This window comes from Sinocyclocheilus anshuiensis, unplaced genomic scaffold (assembly GCF_001515605.1).
Source record: "Sinocyclocheilus anshuiensis isolate Anshui unplaced genomic scaffold, SAMN03320099.WGS_v1.1 scaffold553, whole genome shotgun sequence".
In the NCBI taxonomy this organism is placed as follows: domain Eukaryota; kingdom Metazoa; phylum Chordata; class Actinopteri; order Cypriniformes; family Cyprinidae; genus Sinocyclocheilus; species Sinocyclocheilus anshuiensis.
The window spans coordinates 1,646,795-1,662,542 of NW_015539821.1; the positions used below are offsets into that span (position 1 = coordinate 1,646,795).

Sequence of the window (15,748 nt, forward strand, 5' to 3'; positions counted from 1 at the left end):
TGGTTATGGCACACATCATAGTGACTCAGGGTAAAATGGAAGAGTTGCATAACAGGGTGATGACACTTCCTTGCAATTCCGTAATTTATCAACAACTCAAAACACGTCTTTAGATAAATTGTTTGTGCTTATGTTGCTTTTGTAGAGAGCTCTGAGTAGTGAATGAGTGTAAAACATACAGGCAGATATTACAAAAAACTGAAAAGAGGAACATTTTGTTTAATCGGGAAGTTGTAGCATCCATCTTAATAAGACTAATAAATGATTTACATGCTACATTCTTATTAATAAATGATATAAAATGAATAATTTATACACTAAGTACAGATACAAGTTAGAACGTGACAGCATGCAGGTAGAAACCACGTGAATCAGGTGTCGTATTTCCCTTTGCGTCAGTCGCTTTTGTACAGTTTTGTAAGCCGCAGGAAATGTTGTATCACGTTTTCACTAGTTTCAACTTGTCTTATACTTCTGGCAGGGAGGTACACAATGTACGCCTGACAGACGTGCCAGAGTCTGTAGGGCAAAACGTCCTTTGTAGTACTTTGTCAGAAACATTTAGTATAACGTTACGTAACTTAACCAAATATACAATTCAAAAATACAATACTATTTCTTATTTATGAATCCATAATTATTTAATATTTCTTTTCAAACAAAGGTCTCGGAAACGTTTTATAACTTTACGATAAGCGTGATGCTTTTATAGCGGGAAATAATAGTCATGCCAGAAATAGAGCTTAATCAGAAGTGAACTCACAATTTCCGCCTTTCAAAGTAAGCAAATGACGCTCAGTTGTAACGTAAATAAAAAAAACGGGAACTCATTCGTCAGGCAAACCATAGAAACGGATGTTGCTGCAGACGCCCTTTGTTACCATAGCAATATGGTTCCCTTTCATGGGAACTTCGAACTGCGTCCTCTAGGGGGCGCTATGGGGAACGCCTCGTCGTGACCCGTGTCTGAAGCATACATTGAAAAAACACCAACTCGTTGGCCGGCGACAGCCATGACGTCACTACCGGTGCGACTATAGTATAAATAGGCGCCGGGAGCACACATCATTCTCTTCTTCGTCTTCATTGACTGTTCTGTTTGAAGCGTGCATTCCAAGGAAAAAGTAAGAGTTATCTCTATTTATTATGGCGAGCACTAGCGGAGCATTTAGAAGGTGTGTGCATCCGTGTCATCGCTATTTTACACCAGATGACACACACGTTCTATGTGTTATTTGTTTGGGCGAAGAGCACGCACGCGATGTCCTCGAGGGGGCAATCTGCGTGCATTGTGATCCCCATAGCGCCCCCTAGAGGACGCAGTTCGAAGTTCCCATGAAAGGGAACGTCTCAGGTTACTTGTGTAACCATGGTTCCCTGAGTAGGGAACGAGACACTGCGTCCTCTAGGTTTCTTGCCATGCTGCGGACGCAAGCTTCAGACGAAAAAGTGAATGATGTGTGCTCCCGGCGCCTATTTATACTATAGTCGCACCGGTAGTGACGTCATGGCTGTCGCCGGCCAACGAGTTGGTATTTTTTCAATGTATGCTTCAGACATGGGTCACGACGAGGCGTTCCCCATAGCGCCCCCTAGAGGACGCAGTGTCTCGTTCCCTACTCAGGGAACCATGGTTACACAAGTAACCTGAGACGATAGTTGTGGCGGCGCCGAGCTAGAACTCCTGCTATGCCTGAGCTAGTTAGCTTAGCTAACCTAAACGTTGAATGCAAACTATTTTAGACATATTCAGCAACTCCCTTGGGGAGCAGCTGCTGTGTATTTTGACTTTTACACAGTTCCGGTCATCTGTACTTATGACAAGAACATAAAATAAAACAATATTCGCTGTGCAAACTAACCGAAGTAAATACTTGCCTCTTCATTAATTCTTGGGCTGATATACACGTGAAGGTGAGTAACAATTTTATTGAATGAAATAGTTCTAATTCTGTTGAAATTGTTTAAAATAGCTTGTTTTTATGAAGTTGTACTTCTTGTTTTAATATGAACTATCGCTAAAAACTTTTCCCAGCCACTATGACAGTTCAGTATTTTGGCCATAAGGACTTATGTTCTTCTTGTAACGTTAGCTGAACTTTTAGCTGATCACGAAGGATACAACTTAAAATACATGCCATTATCAGATGCCTTTTTAACCAATTTATGGCTTTATATGATGTGTAGGGTTTCATTTATCATGTTTACTTATAAACTTGTTCTGATGAGCACTTTGTAATCACTTCTTGTGTCTACAGATTTGCTTAACAGGATGTCAAGTGTTTCAGTGCCCTGTTGTTCAACATCTGCTTCGTAACCATGCAGGAAGCTGTGGACCTGGAGGCCCAGCTGGCTTGAAAAGAAAGAGAATGGAAAGAACTTCAGGCTTTGCGGATTCGACAATTGGAGACCGCTCTAAACGAAGCCACATCAGAGCTGTCCACCCAGAGAGAGCGTTTCCTCCGCTTGCGGGATGACTTCAAGTATAATCTACGTGTGTTGGAGGAGAGGGACAAAGAGCTGGAGCGTTATGATGCCTTGGCAGCCCGCGCTCAGACGGAAGAGAGTGCCAGGCGGGAAGAGGTCAGTGAGCTGAGGATTGAGATAGCAAAACTTCAGGATGACCTGGAGAATCGGCGAAGGGTGAAGGAGGATATAGAAGTGCAATATCAGAGGAGGGGAGTCGAGCATAGAGTCAAATTGGAAAAAGTCCAGAGGTATGACCTTGTTTCTCAGGATCATCTATATTTGGTCATCCACACTGATTTCTAAATTTGCTTTTTGTGGAATTTTGTTTACATTTGTTATGGTTTTTTAGCATGATGGAAAATGAGATTCAGAAACTCAGAGAGGAGAATGAAACATTGAAATGGGATCTCCAGCGGTGAATTAGAGAGTCCGATGGTGAGCTGGCACTGCAGAAACAGGTATGGCGTCACCCGCAAAATTTATAGGACACATTTGTTGTGTTCAAAAACACAGGGGGTCGTATGATTAAAAAAAGCTGGACTATATTTAACTCGACACGTTACAATGCCTGCGGCAGAGGACATTCAAAAACACTGCAAGATGTAGTGTAATGGCCAAAGATGTCTGTCTGTACACAGGTGGCTATAACACACTAAAAACACAGCCACAGAATTTAAAAAAAAATACACTGACTTAATTAACTGACTAGACTAGGCCCATCCCTAAATTTAAGTAACAAGATCTAAAGCTGTAATATCTTATTTGTCTAGCATATTTACATTTATGCTGCTGTTTCTGGTCTAAAAATTAATCCACAAAGTGAATGTCCTGGGATTAATGCCAGGACATTGTATGTTATTTAAAGTAAAACCACTGACCTAAAGGTATTCCAGCTGGCAGGAGTTCTTAGTCGTTGAGCTGTCATCTAATCGCTAAAGCAATCCTCACCTCACTCAGTCAGTAAAGTACAATGATAAGGCTGTGAAGGATCACAGATAATGTTGGTGAACCAAAGCTATTTAAGATGTAGGTCAGTTCGAAAATAGATTATTGCTCAGTGTTGTTGTTGCTTGACTTTTGACATTTGAGTGTTGTTTAAGCACAGGCATATAAGTGTTTTGTAAATCTCTTTTTGCCTGCATTATTAGGTTAAACAATATCAATTAAATACAGTGAATCTTGAAAATTGCAATCCACAACAGGAAATGAAGGCAGATTTTGACAGTGAGATGAGGAAGCGGGAGCATGAATTCCATCTGAAGCTGGATTAAATGAACAGTGTGGTTCTCTCACACGAGCTCAACGTAAGACCCATATCACATCAAACCTATCATAAACTTTATGTTGGAAGTCAGGGCCATTTAGACCAGTGGTTGTCAACCTTGAATCTAAGGTCTGCGTACAACCGTTGCCTGGTTATGAACCACGGCTTTAGACACTAACTGGCCAAAAGTACTGTTTGTTGATAAATTGAAACGTCCAAACATCCACGTGAATGATGAATTGGAATGCTGACCAGGACCTAGGCCCCATTACCTAAATGTCAGTGCCTGAACTCATACATCTGAAAGAGGGCACATTCCCACAGCCAGGTTCCAACCTAGTTTGGAAAGCCTTTCCAGAATAGTAGAAGCTGTTAGGAAGCACATATAGATGTGGTGTTCAGGTATCCACATACTTTTGGCCATAGTATAACTCTGGTATGAGTGATCTTCTGCATGGATAATTGTGAGTTTAGTAATAATAATATTAAATTGTCCAGGAAAAGCTATTGAGCAAAGAGCTGGAGGTCCATGCCAAAGCTCACAGTCAGGCCACCGAGGCCTCTGAAGGACTTTACCAGCAGGCTCAAAAAGAGATCAAGCGCAGAGACTGGGACTTAAAGAACACCACTGCAATGAAAGACTCCAGGTAAACTGACGTGTGTGCTGAAAAGTTTTTCTTTTTGAATTTTGAATATAAGAAGATCAATCATGATTACTGTTTTACAGGATAAAAGAGTTTGAAGACAAACTAAAACAAATGGAGAGCAATTATAAAAAAAGAGCAAGCCTACAACAGCAAGTACTACATCTAGAGTTTGAGATACCTTGTCATAAAGTATACCCTTGTCAAATCCAGTTATTACACATAAAGATACAGTAAACACAAATGACAACAACATTTTTAGATCCTAATGACCAATCAAAAAAACAGGAAGTCATGAAGCTTTCTTTGGTAGATTAATATGCATATCTCAGATTACTCTGGGTATGCCAGCATGTCTTGCTCTGGATGTTTTGAAATTTGATATATGCAGACACGCAGAGCTGGAACGAAGGTCTCGGGAGAAAGAGGATGCTTTGGGTCTCATGAGAGAGGCTCATACCAGGGAGCTCCAAGAGATCTCAGAATTGCAAGCCCAACTGGACAGGATGATTCTGGAACAGGAGAGGAGAGAAAAGAGCTATATGGATGACTTTCATCAGCGAGACCAGCAGATACAAGAGTAAGACAAAAAAGTATTGAAATTACTATTCACAGAAATGTTCTGTGGTTAATTTTTACTTGCCAAGAAATACTTCAGCTGTTTGGAGTACATATTATTGCATAAAGATTACAATTTTTCATGAAATTTGAAATTGTCCATTTGTGTATATGGAAGGGAGATGCATTATGCGACTCCTGCTGATGACTAAATTAGTGTAAATACATTGAGAGGAAATGTGTGGGTGTCTCTGAGAATGCCTTTCTGAGCTCTAGGATTATATAACATGTTTAAAATTCAAGGCCTCATGGTAACAAGTGCTCCTAATTTTTCTGTGCTTATAATTTAACGTTCATAAATTATATATATGAGATGCACTGGTTAAGACAGACAACATGGCTGCTGTAAGCCTTATCTGTACTCAGTCGAGAGCCTTAACTTGTGTTTGTTAACACAGTTGTAACCAGATCCGCTTTAGATTTGAATCTCTTATTTGATACCGAAGGCTCAGAGTGCAGCTTGAAATAACTCGATCTGGCTGGGATACTTACATCACGCAGATCTCCAAAGAAAATGTTGCCAAGGTTACAGAGTTGCTTTCTGCAGGGGAGAGAGAAGCCAAAGTGAGAGCAGAGCTGGAAAGGTGTAAAGAGGATATAGAAAGGTGAGGGGGTCACAAGATAATAATAATTGCATACCTTTTACACAACATTTAAATTGTTTAACTGCATTGTGCTGTGAGAAATAAAATGATACTTTTTTTTTTGTTATGACCGATAAATGTCAATAATAGCCAATGAATGTAAAATTCTATACTACTTTGTTCAAAATAAATGTAAAAAGTAATAAATACTAAAACACGTTGTAATTATAATGTACACTATAAAATTTATAAAAATATAAGATTACATTTAACAGTGTTAAGTAATCAGTGTTTTTAAAGATTAACTTTAAAAACACTGATTTTAAAGATTAACTTTATTTATGAAAGTGCTGTAAATTGAATCGCTATATATTCCATCCTAATTATACAATACTGCCATATTTGTACATGCAAATTAGATTAAAAAAAATAAAATAATAATTTCAACAAGTTTATTGTTGTCAGTGTAGGCGCTGCATCCATTGCATCCAACATGTTTATTCACTGACATGCCCACAATTAGGAAACTCTGGGCTTAAAGAATGTTCTGAGTTTTCTACTCATAATTGCGACTTTGTAATGCCTTTCGTGTGCGTTCAGCTCCTAAAGATGATCTTTCCAACATCATTTGACCACAGCATAATGTTGTCCAGTAACTAATTCATTGTGCATCCTGAAGTATGTGGATGCACGTTTAGGTTGAGGTATACCCACATTTGCTTTACATTTACTTTTTTCAGGATTTAAAAATCCTGCTAGTAAATTGAATATCTGTCAGGTATAAGCAGCAGGTGTCTAGTGGTATGCAGAGTGAGCAGGCATTGAAGCAGAAGCGAGTTCAGCTGGAGTTGGACTGGGAGCGGCGTTGTGAGGAGGTGCATTCTGAGCACTACCTGAGGAGCGAGGAGCTCATCCAAAGCCTTACACAGGCCAGAGACCAGGTGAGCTGATACAGTCAGACACCGTAAAATACAAACGTTTTCTCTAAAATATTCAAAATAAAATAATTTCATGAAGAAAGAAATTTAAACCTAACCTGTAGTTTAGATTTAGCAAAAATTTATTTTATGACCTATATTTGTGACCTATATTTTCTAATCAGTTAGTGTTTCCCACAAGCTTCTAGACTTGATCTTATTCATAAGGTTGTTCTGTATAAGGACGTAATGATTTTGGTATCTGCCCTAAGATTACTGCTGAGAGAGAAGGAACGAGAGTTACAGGAGATGGTGACTGCTGAAAAGTGTCACTGTAGAGCGAGATCAGACATTACGTGGAACCAAACCAGCACTAACAGGAATTCAGGTTAGACCACACACAGCTTTCTCTGTTACACCATTCAGACTGATATTTAATACTGTGAAGGAACCCATCACCATTTAGAATGTACTAATGTAAAACACAAGTGGTATGATGACAGCTAAAGATCTGCTGGGTATCTCATCCAACAGTTCTCTGGGTTTCATGCCAAAGTGTCTGAATAGTAGGAGTCACACAGCATATGAAGCGAATCATCTGACCCTAACTTGCCCCTGGAGGATTGTCTGTCTAGTTACTTAGAAAATTTAGCTTAAATTACTATTTAAATAAAACTGCAGACATTGTCAACATCCACAGCATTTATTTCATCTAAGACCTGCTCTTCCATTCATTAAATAGAACTGTAGATGAAATCCACTAGGTGCAATGCTATTACAGCTATTCTGAAGTTATATGTCACATTTAGCTGTGACTTTCTTTAATTACTTTCCCTGTCAGCTGTTTGGTAGGTAATTTAGGATGAAACATTTACGAGACTTTAAATAGCATATCAGCAGAAGATGCTTGGCCACTCATAGTCTGACTGTAAAGTAATACATATCTTAATAGCACACGTATTATTATGTTTGTGGTGTGTGTGTTCAGTCCTGTAATAGCTTGTTGACTGATTGAAAATTCAGATCCTTAAAAGATCAGCATGCCACAATCTCTTGCCTCCACCTAGTGGTTGCTAATTGGCTATACAATAATTTTATTGTTTAATTACTTTCTTACATAACATAAAACTGTGTGAACTGCATCTGCAGTAGACAGCAGTAGTTTCCCATCAGAAGAGATCAGGAGACTCCAGCAGCAGAACAGCACTCTTAGAGCAGTGGTGGCTGAAATGAGGAAAGAGATGGAGAACCTGAGCCAGCAGATGCCTATAGCTCAAAGTCAGACCATAAATCCAGAGCCCAGCACTGCAGGTACAAGAGATCTTAAAAGAAACTTAAAAGAATATTTTATTATTTCTGTGACATATTTTCAACACTTTCAGAAATTTCTACATTTGTCCCCCTACTTGTTGGGAAATAATGATCCCCAAGTGCCATTTTTAAAAGAATATTCTGGGTAATATAACTGTCTTCTACTTTGTAAAAGCAAGCATAAATCACAGGACAATAATGCACTTACAAAAGAAGGCTCAGGAAATGTAACCTCCACCCTGTTGTATGACAGTGATTTGTCTATTTCAGGGACTACAGACTACAGTCAGACTCTGGAGAAAGAGATCCTGGAGCTTAAGGCCAAATGTTGTGATCTTGAGGAGCGGTTAGAGGAGTCTTCCAAGATAGTCAATACTGCCAGCATTACTGCCCTTGCATTCCCTGTTTCCCCTGACAATGCGTACCTTCAAAACCACATTAGATTGGTTTTGTGAGACCATAGGTGAGACCACTTAATGAGACCATAGGTGATTAAAAATTATGAGCTCAAACCTTCATCAAACTTGTTGTGTAATACTGTGGATTGGTGATATTAATACAAAAAAAGTGTGTTTTCTGTGCCTCACTGGCGAAAAGATGAGGTGAGATAAGATTTTGGTGTTTGCAGGTGGGCTGCAAGTGGAGAAAGTAGCCAGTGCCGCTGCTCTAAAGAAACAGGAAGTGAGGCTGGCTCATTTGGAGTCTGCTGTGGAATAGCTTACCCAGCAGATAATGATTTTAGTCCCTTACCCAGGCATCTAATAATTAAAAGGTCATATAATATGATGTAATTCTTGTTTAGATGGAAAAAGATTTAACAGCTAACACACACCAGTTAGTGCAGAGCCAGTATACATGATGTGCAACTGTTACGGCTGGCTCATATACCGCAACATAAAAGAGGCAAACAACAAATTCTTCAAACAATAAACCAATTTATTTATAGGACAAGAAAAAAATTTTAAACAATCAAAAGAAAACCGACGTCTATGGGGGGAAAAACACACGCGTGTGGTAACTAAAGGTGCAAATACTCTGACACTAACAATCAATAAAGGAAATAAATATTAGGGGAAAAAATTTATAAGAGAGAGAAAAATTAAGAGAGATATTTTATACTAACACCATCAGAGGTTTAATTACTAATGGAATGCACCTGTGGCCCAACTAACGTCTGCACTGTTTAGCAGAGCCAGCAGGGGGAAACAGGCAGGCATAACAGCAACCCCTAGTTGCTTTTTTTCTAATAAGTATGCTCTTCTGTGGCATTTCATGATGAGTTACAGGGAAAGTTGAATATATACTGTATATATGATTATATTTCTCCAGTGTCACTCAAAACACATGGAGAATGAGAGCTTACGTCTGGAGATGGAAAATCACAAGAGGGCAGCAGCAGCTGAAGAAGCGAGGCTTAAGCAAAGAGTGGCAGCTGCTGAGCTGGAGTAGAATGAAGTAAGACGAGAGGCTGAAGAGTACCAAAAAGGCAGTTTGCTCCACAACTTGGAGAGTGTTGCACTTGGCAACCAGGCAAGTTTTAAGTATATAGAATTTAACTTTAAACAATACTTTCTAGTAAATGCAAATAAAGGCATGATCTTTCTGCCTTAAAGAGACAGATTGATTAATATAATTTCCTGTCTTTATTTAACTACAATATATATGTGGCCAGGTTTCAGCACTGAAGTTTGACCCTGCAAGCAGGAGAGAGCCCATTGTCCTTAATCAGGTACAAACTAATCAGGTACCTAATAATATTTATGAGCAAAGCTAATATGTATTATATGTCATTACTGTGCCAATTACTGTACATATTACTGACATGAATTGTCTCTTATCAGAAGTATGTTTTATGCTTGCCTAAACAAGAATGGGTTACACTTTATTTTAAGCTGTCCTTGTTACTGTGTAATTATGCATTTAAGTACTGAGTAATATTAATTAACTACATGTACTTACTATCTGGTTAGGGTTAGGATTTGGGTTTGGCTTAGGGTCACTTGCATGTAATTATGCATAATTAATTGTTATTATTATAGTAAGTACATGTAACATGTGTAACAAGGACACCTTAAAATAAAGTGTTACCCAAGAATGTATGTCCGGTATTCAAGAGTGAGATGGTAAAGCAGCTTCAGGAGGCGAACTTGTCCCTGAGACAACAGCTGCTGTTGCTGCAGAGTTCAGCCAGAGGAGGCGCTGTGGGTGATGTTGCTACGCTTCAGTCAAAGCTTAAACAGGCTGCACAATTGATCTCCAGCCTTAGTCAGGACAAAAAAAGGCAACTCATTGAAATGGGCAACAGGCTCCGGGCGCAGCTGATAGAAGCAGGACTGGAGGGTTAGTATTGCTTTTAAAGCATAATAATTGGTTTCAGTAGTGTTTTCATCCAGAAGGAATTGGCAATATTTAATTTCCAAATGTTTTAAATTATATAAGGCTCAAGAGGGATATAAAGAACTCTCTTCTGTTATTTTGTGAAAGGGCACATGGGGATAACAACCATGATTCACCACTCATTGTTATGCTGGTGGCCCATCACAATGGGCTGATCCATGTTTTTACTAAGGGATTAAAGAAACCTTAGTTTGATTCTCAATAGATTCCAATGCTTATTTGTCCCAGCAATTCTCCATGCTTTGTGTGTTTTGTCTTGATTCATATCGGTTATTCTACTCATTGAGAAGTCATTCACTGGCAAATCATTGCTGAATATAAACACATCCAAATATTTTTACTTGCTACATCCTCAGTTTGATATGACCTATGATTTACAGACAAAATTGACATTTAAGTTATGGAAATTGTCTAAAACACATGGAGAATGAGAGCTTACGTCTGGAGATGGAAAATCACAAGAGGGCAGCAGCAGCTGAAGAAGCGAGGCTTAAGCAAAGAGTGGCAGCTGCTGAGCTGGAGTAGAATGAAGTAAGACGAGAGGCTGAAGAGTACCAAAAAGGCAGTTTGCTCCACAACTTGGAGAGTGTTGCACTTGGCAACCAGGCAAGTTTTAAGTATATAGAATTTAACTTTAAACAATACTTTCTAGTAAATGCAAATAAAGGCATGATCTTTCTGCCTTAAAGAGACAGATTGATTAATATAATTTCCTGTCTTTATTTAACTACAATATATATGTGGCCAGGTTTCAGCACTGAAGTTTGACCCTGCAAGCAGGAGAGAGCCCATTGTCCTTAATCAGGTACAAACTAATCAGGTACCTAATAATATTTATGAGCAAAGCTAATATGTATTATATGTCATTACTGTGCCAATTACTGTACATATTACTGACATGAATTGTCTCTTATCAGAAGTATGTTTTATGCTTGCCTAAACAAGAATGGGTTACACTTTATTTTAAGCTGTCCTTGTTACTGTGTAATTATGCATTTAAGTACTGAGTAATATTAATTAACTACATGTACTTACTATCTGGTTAGGGTTAGGATTTGGGTTTGGCTTAGGGTTACTTGCATGTAATTATGCATAATTAATTGTTATTATTATAGTAAGTACATGTAACATGTGTAACAAGGACACCTTAAAATAAAGTGTTACCCAAGAATGTATGTCCGGTATTCAAGAGTGAGATGGTAAAGCAGCTTCAGGAGGCGAACTTGTCCCTGAGACAACAGCTGCTGTTGCTGCAGAGTTCAGCCAGAGGAGGCGCTGTGGGTGATGTTGCTACGCTTCAGTCAAAGCTTAAACAGGCTGCACAATTGATCTCCAGCCTTAGTCAGGACAAAAAAAGGCAACTCATTGAAATGGGCAACAGGCTCCGGGCGCAGCTGATAGAAGCAGGACTGGAGGGTTAGTATTGCTTTTAAAGCATAATAATTGGTTTCAGTAGTGTTTTCATCCAGAAGGAATTGGCAATATTTAATTTCCAAATGTTTTAAATTATATAAGGCTCAAGAGGGATATAAAGAACTCTCTTCTGTTATTTTGTGAAAGGGCACATGGGGTTAACAACCATAATTCACCACTCATTGTTATGCTGTTGCCCCATCGCAATGGGCTGATCCATGTTTTTACCAAGGGATTAAAGAAGCCTTAGTTTGATTCTCAATAGAGAGCCCAATGCTTATTTGTCCCGGAAATTCTCCATGCTTTGTGCGTGTTGTCTTGATTCAAATTGGTTATACAACTCATTGAGAAGTCATTCATTGGCAAATCATTGCTGAATATCAACACATCCAAATATTTTTACTTGCTACATCCTCAGTTTGTTATGTCCTGTTCATTTACAGACAGAATTGGAATTAAAGTTATGGAAATTGTCTAAAATGGACATCAGGGATGCAAGCAATCACCTTTATGTGATATTTTCCTTTTTTTCCCAAAAATGTGCCCTCTAAAGCTTTTAAATAAGTTATAAATAAAACAAAATGATTCTAATATGTTTTACAAGAAAATACTATTTCAATGTGTTATAATTCTATTCAATGTGTTTATTGTTGTTTCTTTCTAATTAATTGTGAAATTTACTAGCAATTTCTGAATGAAAATTGTTTCTACACCAAATTGTTTTGTTTTTCTTAGTTCCACGGCACTCAAATATCATTCTCAAACCAACTGATCCAGAGCACAGTCTGGTGGAAAAAGACCCCTCTCAATCCGAGAATGGGGTTCAGTCAAAGAGCCGCTTATCTACCCTGGAACAGCTACAGTACAAGCTAACCACTCAGGTGACTCCTGCATGAGAGAGACTTTGTTCAATCAAAGCATACTCTCTGTATTGATACTGAGAATATATTTCATCATACTAATCAGTTTGGCCTCTGTATATGTACTGATGTGATATTTTAGACATAGCTTTTATGCAATGCTATTCTTTGTCAAGGCCACTGGAACATGGCAAAGGTCAGCGATCACTCTCTTGTCAGATGTATGAAAATACATGGTTGATTATGGTCACACTAGCATGAAATTTAAATACATTAATTTTGATTCTCATTCTAGGAGCTACAATATGCACAAAGAGATCAGAATAAAAAAATGGCAATTATAGTCTGTCCCCAATTCTCTGAGAGTGAGAGTTCAGACAAACACAGAACCGTAAACCCTTGGGAGCCTCCAATCAGGCTATGACATCTATGACATCTTCACCACCCCATAAATATATTTTATATATTATAACATATTATACATACACACTATTGTTTAGAAGTTTGTTTTTAAAGAAATTAAAAGAGGAAATATTATGCCCCTTTTTACAATATGTAATACAAGTCTCTGGTGTCACCAGAATGTGTCTGTGAAGTTTCAGCTCAAAATACTCCACAGATCATTTATTATATCATTTTGAAAATGCCTATTTTGAGTGGAAGCAGAAACAAGCGTTTTTTCGGGCCTGTTTAAATGCAAATGACCTGCTGCTCCCTGCCCCCTTTTCCAGAATAGAGCTAGGCCATTTCAGCTCGTACCTGCTAAAAAAAACTGTTTTGGTTCTGATTATCATATTTATTGCTCTGAAATCATGTGTTTTAAACCATATGAGTTTAAACTTATGATATAAGGTTTTCCGAGAGCACACACCCGAAGGACATGGACAGAAAACGGCCACCACACAGCATGTGAGTACTAAACTAAGTTCTCATTCACACACAGGTTTACGTTAAAAACACACGAGAGTTACAAAAAACAATCGGTTATGTCTGTGAAGGTAAACTGCTGGGAAATTAGACATAGCTTTTATGCAATGCTATTCTTTGTCAAGGCCACTGGAACATGGCAAAGGTCAGCGATCACTCTCTTGTCAGATGTATGAAAATACATGGTTGATTATGGTCACACTAGCATGAAATTTAAATACATTAATTTTGATTCTCATTCTAGGAGCTACAATATGCACAAAGAGATCAGAATAAAAAAATGGCAATTATAGTCTGTCCCCAATTCTCTGAGAGTGAGAGTTCAGACAAACACAGAACCGTAAACCCTTGGGAGCCTCCAATCAGGCTATGACATCTATGACATCTTCACCACCCCATAAATATATTTTATATATTATAACATATTATACATACACACTATTGTTTAGAAGTTTGTTTTTAAAGAAATTAAAAGAGGAAATATTATGCCCCTTTTTACAATATGTAATACAAGTCTCTGGTGTCACCAGAATGTGTCTGTGAAGTTTCAGCTCAAAATACTCCACAGATCATTTATTATATCATTTTGAAAATGCCTATTTTGAGTGGAAGCAGAAACAAGCGTTTTTTCGGGCCTGTTTAAATGCAAATGACCTGCTGCTCCCTGCCCCCTTTTCCAGAATAGAGCTAGGCCATTTCAGCTCGTACCTGCTAAAAAAAACTGTTTTGGTTCTGATTATCATATTTATTGCTCTGAAATCATGTGTTTTAAACCATATGAGTTTAAACTTATGATATAAGGTTTTCCGAGAGCACACACCCGAAGGACATGGACAGAAAACGGCCACCACACAGCATGTGAGTACTAAACTAAGTTCTCATTCACACACAGGTTTACGTTAAAAACACACGAGAGTTACAAAAAACAATCGGTTATGTCTGTGAAGGTAAACTGCTGGGAAATAAATCGCATGTTTATTTTAGATCTGTGCGGCAGCAGCAATGTACATTAAATAAATCAATAAATCCACTGCTTGTCTCCTCTGAGGCTGTGACTCTAAGTAGTGTTCTGTGCTCGTCTGTGCAGCCAAAGACAGAACAGTTAGCATGCTTTGCTCAAACTTTCGCCATGGCATTAGAGCTGGTACACCGTTGCCGCTTGCGAAATCAAATGACTGTGCCGTGGGTGTAAACTTACAGATTAAAGGGTGGTAATATTATAATGAAATCCCTTTGCCACGTCACCAAGGGAATTTCTGAAGGATCATGTGGCATTGAAGGCTACAGTAATGGCTGTTGAAAATTTACCTGTGCCATCACAGAAATGGATTTTAATGAATTTTAAAATATATTCAGATAGAAAACAATTATTTTAAATTGTAATAATATTTCACAGTATTACAGTTTTCACTGTATTTATGATTAAATAAATGCAGCCTTGGTGAGCATAAGATACTAACCTGGAAAAGTCAGATTTTCATGATATGTCACCTTTAATTTGCCAAGAATGCATTAATTTGGTCAAAAGTAGATTTGTAATGTTACACAAATTTCTATTTCAAAGTTTCCACCAAAATATTAAGCAGCACAACTGTTTTCAACATTGATAATAATACGTAAGGCTTTTTGAGCACCAAATCAGCATATTAGAATGATTTCTGAAGGATCATGTGGCATTGAAGGCTACAGTAATGGCTGTTGAAAATTTACCTGTGCCATCACAGAAATGGATTTTAATGAATTTTAAAATATATTCAGATAGAAAACAATTATTTTAAATTGTAATAATATTTCACAGTATTACAGTTTTCACTGTATTTATGATTAAATAAATGCAGCCTTGGTGAGCATAAGATACTTTAAAAGGGTGGTTGACTGTTTTTTTTCTAGGCTTGATTGTGTTTATGGGGTGCAGTCTAACATGTGTTAATGCTTCTGGCAGAGCATTGAAGTCGACTAGTCGATTAGTCGGTGCAACCCCTAGTGCAGAGTAGGGCGACGCGAGGAACAGTATTGAGAACCGCTGCTCTAGAACATTGATTTTGAAACTTGTGAATCCATTAGAATCGTTAGAAGACAGAATCACGAGTCATATATATAAATAGATTTTTACGTGCACCCCTAGTTTTCTATTCCTCTTTTTGGGGGGCGGGGTTTGTCTGGGTTTGTGATGTCACAAACCCAGAAAGTAACTCGTTGTAGTCCCTACGATCCGTTTTTGTAGGCATTAAACTGCCAGAATTTTAAAAGAATGCAAATCTCCGTTTGCATTGAACTTTCAGCGCCGCAACTTTGCAGATATTGTTTACGCTCAAACAGCAACATTACACACTAACTAACGTAA

At 38.1% G+C, this 15,748-nt stretch overlaps 1 pseudogene; it reads left to right on the forward strand.

Moving 5' to 3' along the window:
* Positions 1-1,660: 1,660 nt before the first annotated feature.
* The window catches only part of LOC107684060 (coiled-coil domain-containing protein 57-like), an 18,493-nt pseudogene continuing 4,405 nt past the window's right edge, over positions 1,661-15,748 (forward strand).